We start from the raw sequence: 16028 nt of genomic DNA, 5'->3' as shown, positions 1-16028 counted from the left end.
ATCAACCATGGTGGCGCACAGTGACGTTGAATGGAGTCAAGGTGCGCATGCAACTGGACTGCGGTACTGCGATAAGCGCTATGTCTAGCAATTTATTTAATCAGCTGTTTAAAAATGTTAATTTGTTACCTCCTAAGACAAAATTGAAAATGTACGCGGGACAAAAAGTCACACCTAAGGGCATTATGTTGAGTGAAGTTATGTATGGTGATAAAAAGAAATCAAATTTGAAGTTAGTCGTAGTAGACGCAGACGACATCCCGCCCGTTATTGGACGTCGGTGGATGACGGCGTTATGTATACAATGCAGTCCTGAGACTGCCGAGTCGATGTATAGTATTAATACCGGTTCTGAGGGTGTAGGGACACAGCTGGTTCGAGAATTCCCGGAGGTGTTCGCGCAGGCAACTGGCAAGTTCACAGGTAAGCCTAAGCCCATCCAGCTAAGAGTGGCCAACGACGCGCGGCCCGTGGTCTGCAAGCCGCGGTCCGTGCCGGACCCGCTGCGCGCCGCCGTGGAGGCCGAGCGAGAGCGCCGACAGGCGGACGGGGTCATCTCGCCGGTGGAGACCATCGAGTGGGGAACGCCCGTCGTGCCCATCCTAAAACAATCTGGTGAGGTGAGACGGTGCGGAGATTTTAATATAACACTAAACCCGGGATTAGAGTTACACGCAGCGCACGGCGGAGCGGTACGCACAAAGGCGCTGGCGCACGCCTATTATGTATGGCGGCTCGGGCTGGGCGCGGGCGTGGAGCGGATTACAGCCGACTGCACAGCGAGCGGTCAGTTCGAATCATACCTAAAAAAGAAGGCATTAAGCACATCCACATTTCCCCGTATAAGCCGATCAGCAATGTCGGTCAGTCGGTTTTATTAAAAAAATGCCAAAAAAGGTGCAACGGGATAATGCGAGCGTGCATGATGCATTGCAAACATACCTATTAAACCATCGCCTATCCCCGTATTCCACAACAGGTAAGTAATTAGCGGAACTATTGTTAAAGCGCAACATACATCCGCAGTCGTTTTTGCTGCGGCCAGACCCGAGAAAACCCGAGATGGAGTTATCGCCAACTCACGAATTTAAACTAGGAGAGAAAATAAATAAATAAATAAATATGGAGTTATCGCCAACTCACGAATTTAAGGTAGGAGAGAAAACAAATAAAATAATGTATCGAGTTTATCAGCAAAACAAGCCGGCCACCACTGAGTCACTACAACGCGCGTGCAACGACAATAGCACGACTTCGGAACCAAACATAGGTACCTATACAAAGACCGAAACGCATTCGTCGTCCACCGATAAGATACAGGTTGGAATAAACTCATAGTAAAAAAAAATACAATAGTTAGTATAATGGCAAGCTAAACGATTATAAGCCTTATCGAATTGTGTTAAAGGCGCCTTAGACTAAGTCGTAATATTGGTGTAAGTTAGACGTTTATTATTCCTATGTTTAATTATGTAATGTAGATTATATTTAAATAAGTAATGCTTAATTTAGTTCTTGTGGTCATAATATGTAAACTTACTATCGCTTGTTATCGCCGACTGAGTAACACTAAGGTACTTTTTATTACATTATGATAAATAAGTAATAAACGCATTATTGTTTCGGAAAAGTAATTTAGTGTGTAAAACAGATGCTGTATTTAATTAGAATATTATAATAATAGTATATTAAATTAGCCAAATATGTGTATGGTACTGGTCATCACGCTAGCAACGGATGCTAGATTGGCATAGTTAACTGACACTTAGTGCAGGTACCTATTGTTAAGTTATTTTTCTGTAAGGGGGGAAGGATGTGATGTATTGAAGAAGGGTAGGGTTAGAATTACGCGCCTACCTAGAGCCGAAAAATAAATTAGTCTTGAATATACTCGCGTGCTGTGTTATTTGGCTCCCATATATATAAATTCCCAGTACATTACACTGACGAACGGTTCCATCAGTAGGTAGGTAGGTACGTGAGGAATTACATATTCCAAGCTACATATTTAAATAAGCGAAACACGGAGGCGAAAGCAGCATATGTACCTACTTAAATGACAACATTATATCGGTATATCCTCACAAAATAAGACCAAGGCAGCCTGGAAAATAAATACTGAGACTGGCCAGCGACATAAAAGTGAATCTGAAATTTCCTTAAAGATTGAAGATAAATTTTAATGCAATACAATAGAGGCGGCCAATGCAGTTAATAACTTCTTTGTTAAAATTCCTAGAGTAACGACTAGATGTTTCAAGCAAGTCCGTTACTATTTTAAGGTATTAATGGACTTGCCTGAGATCTTATTAAATCATACCTATCTAGCACAGAGGAATCAAAAGGTAGCAATTTTTATTAATGCATGTTAAATATAAGACGTCTGCGGATAGGGATACGTGGAAGAATAAGAGGGAGGCCTTTGCCCAACAGTGGGACAATATGGGCTCATAATAATAATAATAATAAGGAGAGTCACTCAGGCATATCATTTCCGGTTGCTCTCATCTTGCTAACGGCGAGTACTTGCACAGACATAATCTCGTAGCCAGGATTATTCACCAGCAACTTGGTCTTCTATATGACCTTGTGGACCGCGAAGTACCGTACTACAAGTACTTACCTGCGCCTGTTCTCGAGAATGGTCGTGCCACGCTCTATTGGGATCGATCTATCATCACTGACAGGACTATTGTAGCCAATAAGCCTGATATTGTGATAATAGATCGATCGCAACGTCGGGCCGTGCTCGTTGACATCACCATCCCCCATGATGAGAATCTCGTGAAGGCCGAGAAGGACAAGTCCAGTAAGTACCTAGACTTGGCTCACGAGATAACCGCCATGTGGGATGTTGATTCGACGATCATTGTCCCGATAGTCGTTTCAGTGAACGGTCTAATAGCGAAGAGTCTCGACCAACACCTTGAGAGACTCTCGCTAGGTGGTTGGATCAAGGATCAGATGCAGAAGGCGGTGATCTTGGACACGGCGCGGATAGTCCGCCGGTTCCTCTCTCTGCAGCCCTGACCACCGGTAGCTTGGGCCCTGCCCCGCTGCTGGCGGCACCCTAGGTTAGGTTTTTTATAATGTGTTTATATTATTTTTTATTGTTTTGTAAGTGTTTTTATATTTTACTTTTATATTCATATTATAATATAACCTAACTTAAGATGAGAAATAAATAAAGAGAAATAATAATAACCCCCCAAAGGGATCACCTTGCTGTGGTGGGCGGGCTTACGGGTTGGTGATACCATTTGATAGTCGAAACATCTAGACCGCTCCCCAATTAGGGAGATACAATGTATTTGCCAATGTCAACTAGGCTTACCCTTCCCAAACTAAGATCCCAACTTTCCTATCTTTTCTTCTTCTTCCTTCCTTTTCTTTGATCTTCTTCTTCCTATATAGAATAATGAAGTTACGTTCGAGAAGTTTACGTCCAGGGCCGCTTCCCGAGGGCAATCGTCGGGGCGCATCTGGAGCCGTTGCTGGATGCCACAGCATGCGATCCAACGGCGATGCGGAGTTGAGCAGGCGGGCTCCCATCGAAGAATCTGTTACAGCCGCAGTCGGGCCGCTTCCCGAGGGCGATCGTCGGGGCGCACCTGGAGCCGCTGCTGGGTGCAACAGCATGCGATCTAGCGGCGATGCGAAGCTGAGCAGGCGGGCTTCCATCGAAGAATATACTACAGCCGAAAACCCCCCGAGCCGTGAATCATCACCAACTTCGTTGTGTTCCTTCATTCCACCGTCGCCATCTTCTCTGTTCTCTTCAGTCCCGTCATCACCAGCCTCTTATTTAATTCATACAGGTTCCGAGAGTACGTCAGCGAGTACGTCACCTTTTGACTTACCTAATACGACCGAGGACGTTGTGCAGGAGGCAAGTTCTGCCAACCAACCTGCACCCGCCACGGCTCGTCAAAATGTGCGGAAGAAGTGGCGCTCTAACTGGATCGAGACTGAATATGAATCACTTGCTTCTTTACCCGAGATGACCTTTGAACAGATAAGTCTAGATTTACTGCAATCAGTTATAGGGAAAACGCACAACTGGAAAGCTACTGGTTCTGATAAAATTCACAATTACTGGATAAAGAAATTTACCTATTTACATCCAATCTTGCTAAAACACATTAACCAATTCATTCAGGACCCTAAATCTCTACCACAATATATCGCGTAAGGAACAACATACATGTTACTGAAGGACAAGACTGACACAGAGAACCCTGCTAAATACAGGCCTATTACCTGCCTACAAAATATTTACAAAATCATTACATCATGTATTAGCAGACTTATATACAGGCATATTGACCTTCACAACATAGTAGCTGAACAGCAGAAAGGGTGCCGCCAGAACAGCCAAGGTTGTAAAGAACAACTTACAATAGACGCAGTTATTAGCAAACAAGCACTCTGTAATAGACGAAATATCTACACAATGTACATTGACTATAAAAAAGCATTTGACTCTGTACCACACACCTGGCTTATTTATATCCTTAGACACTACAAGAGCCATGACACTATAATTCAATTTTTGCAAAATACGATGTTACACTGGTCAACTGTTATTAAACTTTTCAACAAAACGTCAAACATAGAAACGGAACCTATTACTATTCGCAGAGGCATTTTTCAAGGAGACTCCCTTAGTCCGCTTTGGTTCTGCCTTGCACTTAACCCGCTTTCTAACCTATTAGACAATAGCCGAACTTGATTCAAACTTAAATACGGAAACACCTCGCACACAATATCCCACTTAATGTATATGGACGATATTAAACTTTATAGTAGTAGTTAACTGATATTCACAAACTTGCAGACATCACACAATCGTTTTCTTCAGACATTTGCATGGAATTTGGTATCGACAAGTGCAAAATCCAGTCAATTCGAAATGGTCAATTAGAACACAATAGTTACACCCTAAATTGCGGCGATCGAATCGACCCAATTGATGATGAAGACGGCTATAAATACCTAGGCTACCAACAGACACGGCAAATTCATCACAAAACAACTAAAACAACACTCAAACACAAGTTTACAGCCAGGCTTCATCAAATCCTTAATACACACCTTAACGCAAGAAACACAATTAAAGCAATTAATACGTATGCAATTCCCATACTAACATATTCTTTCGGTATTATACAATGGTCCCAAACAGATCTCTGTAATCTCCAAAGGAACATTAACACGTTAATGACGAAATATCGCAAGCACCATCCACGAAGCTGCACCCAGAGGATGACTTTACCGAGAGCTGATGGTGGAAGGGGCTTGATAGATATCAAGAACCTTCACAACAAGCAGGTAAGGTCACTTAGAAAGTTCTTTCACGACCAGTCCTCCCGCTCTTCAATGCACCAGGCCATCGTTACGAATGACAAAAAATTCACCCCGCTGAATCTAAACGACCGTACAACACAAAAAAATGAGGTAATTACGGAGCCACAGCAGAAACAACAAGCGTGGGTGCAGAAGGCACTTCACGGTAGACACCGACTGGATCTCACCAACCCCAACGTCGACAGGCTGGCGTCCAATATGTGGCTCAAGAGAGGTGAGTTATTCCCGGAAACCGAAGGGTTTATGATAGCCATCCAAGACCAAATTATAGATACCAAAAACTACCGAAAACATATTATCCGCGATCGCAATCTAACCACAGACTTATGCCGACGCTGTCACGCAGCCTCAGAGACAATACAACATATTACAGGAGCATGCTGATCCATATCCCAGACTGACTACAAGCATCGCCACGACCAAGTTGCAGCCATCATACACCAATACCTCGCATTTAAACTCCACCTTATTAACAACAGGACTGCCTACTACAAATACCCTAATAGCATTTTCTTGTAGGGATTTTGTTGGGCCTTTGTTTACGTATTAGTTGGGCAACCGTTATATTTGGCCGTACGATTTGCTGGAGGGCCCTCGACAAAGGCCCTCCCGAAGATTCCCAACAGAGGGCCATAAGAGTAATTTTTTCGTTGGGCCTATTTAAATAAATCATACAATTATTCAACGGTGGTGGTTTTGGTTGGGCCGTGGTTGGGCCTATACACAGTTGTTTGATGGTTGGTTAATTGTTACATTTGGCCGTACGATTTGCTGGAGGGCCCTCGACAAAGGCCCTCCCGAAGATTCCCAACAGAGGGCCATTAGAGTAATTTTTTCGTTGGGCCTATTTAAATAAATCATACAATTATTCAACGGTGGTGGTTTTGGTTGGGCCGTGGTTGGGCCTATACACATTTGTTTGATGGTTGGTTAATTGTTACATTTGGCCGTATGGCTTGCTGTAGGGCCAACTGCAAAAAAATAAAAAAGGGCAATTTTTTCGTTGTGCTTCTGTTTGCAAATTCAACAATTACCCAACGGCAAGTCAGGTAGGTCGGTAGGTAGTCGTGCACCAGGTTGAAGGCCCAACACAGCTTGTCCCACAAAGGGCCAACATTGTAACTTTAACGTTGGGCCTTGTGTAGGATTCTTACAATACTACCGTAGGTAAATAGTTGTGTAATTTATAGTGTGCCTACAGTCTAATTATGTAAATATGGGCTTTTGTTTACGAATCCTACAGTTACCCTACGTTAAGTAAGTGGTTGTGTAATACGACGTTGGGCCTTTGCTGATAAATTACAATTACACTACGGTAGGCATTGGTTGTATCCACATGAAGGCCCTAGGCTAGGCAGCAGTTGTTGTTAATCTTCTCTGTATCGTTCCAATTTTAGTATATGTACTGCCGAAGCAAGTACACTTACTATACACTCTAATTTGTATATATACTAACCGCACTTCGAAACTTCGTAAGCGAGATTTATGTTTTTTGAGATTTAAATTGAGAAAATGTTGGTAAAATACAATTTTTTAAATTTATGTATAAATTTTATAGTTAAAGCTATTAGATTTATAAGTTAATTTAAAAAAATATTATGATTATATCCGGAATAATCGAGAAAATAACTATAACTTCGATGTTTGGAGACAGTAACGCCATCTAGTGACGCCACAAGCAAACTGGTATTGTTGGGCATCAGTACCACAGCCAATGTTGGTAAATGCGATATTTGTGCTCACTGGGCCAACGAATGTTATCCTTGTTTAGCCATCGGTACCAAAATACACAAAGGCCCATTGTTAGGCGTCAGTGCCACAGCCAATGTTGGTAAATACGATATTTGTCATCATTGGGCCATCGGATGATATCTTTGACTAGCCAACGTTACCAAAATACACAAAGGCCCATTGTTGGGCATCCGTGCCACAGCCAATGTTGGTAAATGCGGTATTCGTCACCATTGGGCCAACGAATGTTATCGTTGTTTAGCGAACGGTAGCAAAATACACAAAGGCCCATTGTTAGGCCTCAATGCTACAGCCAATGTTGGTAAATGCGATATTTGTCGTCATTGGGCCATCGTATGATATCGTTGATTAGCCAACGTTACCGAAATAAACAAAGGCCCATTGTTGGGCATCAGTGCCACAGTCAATGTTGGTAAATGCGATATTTGTCATCATTGGGCCATTGGATGATATCGTTGATTAGCCAACGTTACCAAAATACACAAAGGCCCATTGTTGGGCATCAATGCTACAGTCAATGTTGGTAAATGCGATATTTGTCGTCATTGGGCCATCGGATGATATCGTTGATTAGCCAACGTTACCAAAATAAACAAAGGCCCGTTGTTGGGCATCAATGCTACAGCCAATGTTGGTAAATGTGATATTTGTCGTCATTGGGCCATTGGATGATATCGTTGATTAGCCAACGTTACCAAAATAAACAAAGGCCCATTGTTGGGCATCAGTGCCACAGCCAATGTTGGTAAATGCGATTTTTGTCATCATTGGGCCATCGGATGATATCGTTGATTAGCCAACGTTACCAAAATACACAAAGGCCCATTGTTGGGCATCAATGCTACAGCCAATGTTGGTAAATGCGATATTTGTCGACATTGGGCCATCGGATGATATCGTCGATTAGCCAACGTTACCAAAATAAACAAAGGCCCATTGTTGGGTATCAGTGCCACAGCCAATGTTGGTAAATGCGATATTTGTCATCATTGGGCCATTGGATGATATCCTTGACTAGCCAACGTTACCAAAATACACAAAGGCCCATTGTTGGGCATCCGTGCCACAGCCAATGTTGGCAAATGCGGTATTCGTCACCATTGGGCCAACGAATGTTATCGTTGTTTAGCGAACGGTGGCAAAATACACAAAGGCCCATTGTTGGGCATCACTGCCACTGCCAATGTTGGTAAATGCGATATATGTCATCATTGGGCCAACGAATATTATCGTTGTTTAGCCAACGGTACCAAAATACACAAAGGCCCATTGTTGGGCATCTGTGCCACAGCGAATGTTGGTAAATGCGATGGTGGGCCAATACAAAATTAATGTTGGCTACGGAACGAACCTCATCCCAACGTTTTCCCTACCGTTGGCACCGTGGGCCCCAACGAAAATGCTACTAGGGTACTCTCCGCAGACTGTACTAGAGTCACCCGATTACAAACTTTACTGGGACAGAACTATAATTACAGACAGAACTATCCACTACAACAGGCCTGATATTACCCTTCATGACAAAACCGCAAAAATTGTATATCTAATCGACGTTGCCATTCCTAACACCCACAACCTCACCTCTACACACACCGAAAAGATCAGTAAATATACAGACCTGTCCATAGAGATTAAAACCCAATGGCGAGTGAACACAGTTAAAACTATTCCGATCATCATTTCATCCACAGGTGTTATCCCCCGCACTCTGCATTCCAGCCTCAAGACTCTTGATATTCACCCACTCACGTACATAATCCTACAAAAAGCTGCCATTATGAACACATGTAGAATAGTTCGGAAATTTCTAGCTCTAGAACAATAGAGTCGAAAATACATTTCTATATTCGTTTGGCCAAAAGCCCGCGGATATGGAAACAAAACTTCCTCCAATTGGAGAGAACAATAAAGAAATACCAAGAATAATAATAATAACCCCGCGGGGGCAGCTTGTGGCGAGCTGACGGTGAGTGGCGACACCGCGGACCCCTATTCCAGAGGGCCCTGTCATCTGGCCCTCGCCTCTGTGCTTGCCTTGATTGGCCGGCCAGAGTGGAGTCGCAAGAGCGGGACCTATGCTCCAGGTTGGAAGTGTAAAATGTCATAACGCCGGCGGCCTGCTGAACGGATCACCGGAATCTGGCTACCGCAGACTCACCTCTCGACAACCTTACAGCCGCTCCGAAGTGTTGCCCTATTGTCGCACTGTGCGTGCGGCCGTTGTAGGGCCCACTAAATGAGTAGGCGAGTCACCACCTGTCTTACACAATTTTGAGACTGATTGTCACGGCAGGTGTCCGCTAGTCTCCTCCCATAACCCATTATCCAGTCCATCCAACTTGCATATCAATAGCCCATGACCTTAGTTCCCATCGCAGCACAAAAGTGCTGCACTGCAATAGTCTTTGCACCTGGCGGAGACCATCTCCGGATGTATCATATTGTGCGCTCGGGGATGGTATCCGCCATGTGTGTATCCCTTGCTTTTAGAGTAAACTGTCTTAAAGGGCCTCTGCGCTGTTGGCTTCGGCCCCACGCATGCCTCCCAAAGGTCCGGGACCCCATGGTCCCGAGATATGGAAAGGACAAACAAATAATAATAAATATAAGACGTAATGTATTGAAAAGAGGTGTCCCGCCGAGATTCTTGCCGGTCCCATATTGGGATATTCTTATTATTTATTTATTCATAGCTATAACAATACAAGGATTGTGTTCGAATATGAAAAAAAAACTTAACTTACATAATAATTATACATTACAATTAATAATTATACAAACAGTCCCCTTACCCTTAGCCTTGATACCCTAGGGGTATTCTTAGGAGGGATTTAATCTATCTATCTATCTATCTATATATACTTATAATAAAGCTGAGAGCTGAGATTGACTTAAGTTTGCCCCTAAATCGTATGGCGCTACTTAGGAAGGAGGGGCAAACTTTTTTCAAATATGTGCTAACACTATAGAGTACCCTGGTAAACTAACAGATGGCGCTGAATTTAATACATGTGACATAAATAAGTCACCGAGGAAGGATTTTGCCAAATTAACTCTAAGTTTAGAAGACCCATTTTCTAAAATTTCAATAAATCGTATGGATATCAACAAATTTAATTGAATAATTGTGTTGATTTAATAATACAACAAAATTAAACGACAGTAAATTAATTGCCCCTCATTGCACAGTGCCATCTTTTGGGGAGCTGAGTAAACATTAAGTAACCAAGAAAACTAAAAAAAGGGTTTACATAGTTACGTAGTGGTAAAATAAACACACATATCAACACGCGTATAATTGCAAAAAATTATTTAAAATTATTTATTTTCTCCGTCATGAATTATACCTAATCGTAATTATATCCCATCCATATCAAATCCATATTCATACGTATCGCCTCCTTAAGCACTTAATAACGGCCACGAAGGTGGGTACTTTGAAAAAAAAAATTGACCTCTGTCATTTGCAGTGCCGGATTAATCCTTTTAAGCAAAATAAGCACTTGCTTAGGGCACCATGTCTAGGGGGCACCAAAAATTATCGAAAAATTTTCGCGCTCGCTTCGCTCGCGTTTTCAATTACATTCTAAGATGTTTATGATAAAGGTGACATTCGGGTGGCGCCTGCAGCAGAATTAGGTACTCTGTTGCAACGTTACTGCTGCAGCACTGTCAATTTTCGTGATAAATGATGTGACTGATTTCCATACTAAAAGTAAAAATGTACAACTGTCTATCGAATTGCGTTTTTTTATATCGAAAAATTGTCGCGCTCGCTTCGCTCGCGATTTCAATAACTTTCTAAGACATGATAAAGGTGACATTCGGGTGGCGCTGGCAGCAGCATTAGGTACCTACTCTGTTGCAAGGTTACTGCTGCGGCACTGTCAATTTTCGTGATAAAATGATGTGACTGATTTCCATACTAAAAGTAAAAATGTACAACTGTTTATCAAAATGCGTTTTTTATATCGAAAAATTTTCGCGGTCGCTTCGCTCGCGTTTTCAATAACTTTCTAACATATGATAAAGGTGACATTCAATTTTCGTGATATAATGATGTGACTGATTTCCATACTAAAAGTAAAAATGTACAACTGTCTATCGAATTGCGTTTTTTTATATCGAAAAATTTACGCGCTCGCTTCGCTCGCGTTTTCAATAACTTTCTAAGATATGATAAAGGTGACATTCGGGTGGGGACTGCAGCAGCATAACTCTGTTGCAACGTTACTGCTGCAGCACTGTCAATTTTCGTGATAAAATGATGTGACTGATTTCCACACTAAAAGTAAAAATATACAACTGTCTATCACAATGCGTTTTTTATATCGAAACATTCTAAGATGTTTCTGATAACGGTGACATTTGGGTGGCGCCTGCAGTAGCATTAGGTACTCTGTTGCAACGTTACTGCTGCGGCACTGTCAATTTTCGTGATAAAATGATGTGACTGATTTCCATTCTCAGCTGAAATGCAGCAATGTCGTCACTCAATTTACCAAAAAAAATCAATGTAATCTTGATGACCCTAGGGAGAGGGGGCACCATGGTCTAGAAATACTTAGGGCATCAAAATATCTTAATCCGGCCGACTGGTCGTTTGCAGAGTCAAACGATTTGGGACTCGCATTTTATACGCATTACCATGCCTTCCTCAGGAGTCTGAAGAAGACCACGGTAAGTGGCGCTCTAGCCAGGCAGGCCGCTTCGCTTTCGCTCGCGCACGTATACCTTACTGTATCGTCCGATATTCACCTACTACTCTGTCGTTTAAATCCTTAGAGAATATAACCAACGGAGACGCCATGTCTATAATTTTCGGTACAAAATAGTCTGGCGTTTTTTGCGGACGTTTTCTGACGTCGGTTGACCATTGGCCGCCTATTTTCGACAGAGGGGAACGCCTGTTAATGACTACTCCGTTTGGTTATATTCTCTAAGTTTAAATCACGTGTAAAATTTGAATAAGGGCGAATAAAACTATTGATTTTGGAGTGTAGTTTTATTTAGTGGTACTTACCTAATTGTAAAATATTTTATCTGGACTTCAGTCCTCTAGCATATACATATGTCAACTTTACTTCAAGTTCCGCCTCCAGGGGAGAGGGAGAGAAATTAGGATTAGAAATTAGCCGCTTACTGACATAGACCGAATTACACGCGGGCGGAGCCGCGGGCACAGCTAGTTAAAAATAAAACTCGGGGCAGAGGTGTAGGTTAAAGCCGGCTCAGCCGGCGTACCTTTATTTGACGTTCATGAGCGCATTGTAATATGCCTATGCCCTATTGAAAAATAAACTATCTATCTTTATCTTTAGTATTTTTAAACTAATCCTATAAAACTAGGAAAGTATTCCTGTTGGTATGAAGAGGGTGTATATGCAATCGACACTGGCTTGACAGGTTTATTTTAAATATAGAAGCTCAAGTTTGAATCACAGAATAACTAATAGTACTAGTAGTAGTAGTAGTAGTAGTAGTGAATGTTGTTTTAAATCAAACTTGAGTACTTTATGTCAATTAAATTACTCTACTTCCATCTGTCGTAATGTTAAGTCATATTTTGTGCTTGTAAATTATATAAATAAATAATGTGTTAACAATCTAAAAGTGCCTTCCAGTATTTCTAATAAAACTCCAAAGACCTCCTGTCTGTAACGATTTACAATTCCGATGAAAATATAGTTGTTTACGTCACTACAAATCGTAAATTACTTATAACTGAAGTAAAGTTATCATTTCAATTTTGATGAAGTTGGAAAAGGCAAAAACTAACTCGATTAAGTTTAATTTTTACAAAACGACATACTGCTAATGATATTTTTTATTTAAATACTTACTTATCGGCCAGAAGCATGTCGGGCCATGGCCTAAAACCCCACCCCATTGGACTAAAACGAAAAAAGAAATAGAAAAAAAACATTTTGTATAGGTAGGTGGTACACCTTAAATTTTTTAGGGTTCCGTACCTCAAAAGGAAAAAACGGAACCCTTATAGGATCACTCGTGCGTCTCTCTGTCTGTCCGTCTGTCACAGCCTATTTTCTCAGAAACTACTGGACCAATTAAGTTGAAATTTGGTACACATATGTAAATTAGTGCTCCAAAGATGGACATGTTTTTTTTATAATTTTAAAATACATAGGTCCGAAGTTAGTTAAGAAAATAGCCAAAAAACCGCCAAAAAATGACCATTCCCCCCCCCCCCCTTTATCTCCGAAACTACTGGGTCTACAATTTTGAAAAAAATACACAAAATAGTTCTTTACCTATAGATGACAGGAAAACTTATTAGAAATGTGCAGTCAAGTGTGAGTCGGACTTATGTACGGAACCCTAGAAACGCGAGTCCGACTCGCACTTGGCCGGTTTTTTTGTAGTTTTTATTTTACAGTTCTGCTGCCATGCATGATTTATGTGTCCATGCCAAATTGCAGCTTGCTATCACTAACGATCAGTCGATCACAGCCGTGGATGGACAGACGGGCATGGCGAAACTATAAGGGTTACTAGTTACTATAAACCTAAAAATACTAATATATCACATAGGTACCCACTATAATTATCGAACGAGCGAGCGAAGCGAAGCGAACTTCTTACATTCGACTTTGAACACGCGGCTGGCTAGCGGCACGTCCCGGCATTTCGATGTTTTTAAGCTGAACTGTCAGAAGATAGTTTGATACTCAATAACTTAAGTAAATTTGTTCTAATATAAATGAAATTGGGTAAACGTGTAGTCGAGGGCATTATATTTTAGCCATTAAATTATGAGCAGGCCCGATCAAGAGGTTATTGAGCTAGAAGAGCTTAGAAGGCCAAAAAGCTGTTTGTGAGAGGTCTTGCTATTCTGGTCATTTTTTTTGCAAGAAACATGGTCGAGTTTAGTATCAAATGAAAGTGCTCGACTTACACTTTTATAATATCGTTTTTAAATTTACCATTTTGAAATAATTAGCAAGATAAAAATAAAATAGAATAAACATAATATATGTATTAGACATTTGACAGGAAATATTTCGGCTTAGCACAGATACAGTTTATTTTAATCTCTGTGGTGGTGACTTAAATCCAGGGGAGGGACAGCCGTATACGAAGCCCTTTATTCGAAAAAATAGCGCCATCTATATTACTTAACGCTAAACTTGTAAATGGCGTTTCAAAATTGATGCAAAAAAGCAAATCTTGTCAGTAGAAAAAGGCGCGAAACTCAAATTTTCTATGAGACCATATCCCTTCGCGCCTACATTTTTTCTACTGACAAGATCTGCTTGGCCAACTATATTATACATACTACTCTTTGCTTAAATCAATCAGTTAAGGGTTCCACAGACCTTGCAATAAAGCCACGCGATCTTTGATCCATTGCCGCCTTCGAGCAACACGGAAGGGAGGCGGCATTCGCACTATTTCCCCTCTGCCGAGGTACAAGATTAGCGCGTCAATCTAATCTAGCGCGGGTAATAAAAATAGTTGCACTTGGATTTTTCACTAGACCGAGTCCAGACGCGCGCGTGAACACTGCTGCACAAAAATGCCCGTTTGCTCGGTTTTTTGTTATAAAAAGAGGTCGGGGACATCAAATTTACAAAAAGAAAGTGTTACATTTCACATGTAATATTTTTTTTACATATCATACGTTTAATTACATTCAAACACAATTATTATATTTTAGTCTCATGTAATTGTTGGATTTATCGATTTTGCTCGATCAGTACAAATTGCGGATCGGTCGAGCGACAAATCCGACTTCTCATCTCTCATGCAGAATACAATAACATACTTCAACGAAAATGTGTTAGTGTGCGTGTTGTGACACTTGTCACTCGTCCGTACACAAAAAAAGAGATCGAGGTTTGCAAGATTTGTCTTTGGCGTGTGTCATTTTCCATGTATTTGTGTCGTCATTACAGATTGGATTTTGTATGTAAGTGTGTGAGAAGTGCGACTGTGTGCACCTTTCCCCCCGCGAAAAATGGCAGAAAGATTTGTACGCTAAGATATCGCTTGGGCCCCTCCCTTCCGATGTGTCGGAAGCCGGTGTTGCTCGTAGATTGCCGCCTATAGAGCGACATAAAATAGTAGAAATTAAATAAAATGGAACTCAAAAATGTCCATACTAAATTGTTGCCATGTGTAAGCATTTTACGTCAAAAATGTGACAGTTACGTAGAAAGTGGCGCCCTCATTTATTTTCAATTATTTTATGTCGCACTATACGAGTACCTAAGTAGGTGCAACAAAGTCAAACGCTATATATTTTTTGGTTAACCGCGAGTTCTCAGTTCGGGGCGAACTACTAGTTATCTTAATAGGTATTCTCTTTAGGTTATTTATTTTCTTCTCAAGCTAGGTTTTCAAAAACCCATTGTTGTAATTAACCGATTGTATACTATATCATTATTTTTACTGTAAGCAGTATTATTTCTCCCACAGGACAGGCTATGCCTAGTCTGGGCGTGGGAGTCAGCATAACTGTAACACTGCTATTTTTCTATTTCATAAATAAAGAATTTGTATTTGTAATTTGGATATAAAAATAAGTTTTTGGCAAAAATTTCATTTTTGGTACAAGCTTTTATCGCTGACTGTACTTTTCTTACGACAGACAACTAAATACTCATCGAGACAATTCTAAAAACCCCTAACACAATTAGGTTGCGTTGTTTCATCACAGAGTTCCTATGGCCATCTCCTGTCTCCATCATCAGATCAGTTCGACAGTACCATATTATTGTATTGTCATCAGAACTACATACAGCTGCCAATTGTCATGACGCTACGATCCTTGGAAGATGGTTAAATTAGTTACCTTAGATTCCATTACATAGTTAGTTACATACAGGTCGACCTAATAAAAGCTTGTTAATAAAATTTAAATTGACATACAAAATCAATACTTTACA

General features: G+C 41.1%; 1 long non-coding RNA gene across 1 annotated transcript in view; it reads left to right on the top strand.

Annotated features, from left to right (window-relative positions):
- Positions 1-16028, top strand: part of LOC134789394 (uncharacterized) — a 485188-nt gene that overhangs the window by 449842 nt on the left and 19318 nt on the right. The window lies entirely within an intron of this gene.

Source organism: Cydia splendana, chromosome 3 (assembly GCF_910591565.1).
Source record: "Cydia splendana chromosome 3, ilCydSple1.2, whole genome shotgun sequence".
NCBI lineage: Eukaryota > Metazoa > Arthropoda > Insecta > Lepidoptera > Tortricidae > Cydia > Cydia splendana.
The sequence above is the reverse complement of the archived record's forward strand: the minus strand, read 5'-3'. Positions and strand labels throughout refer to the sequence as shown.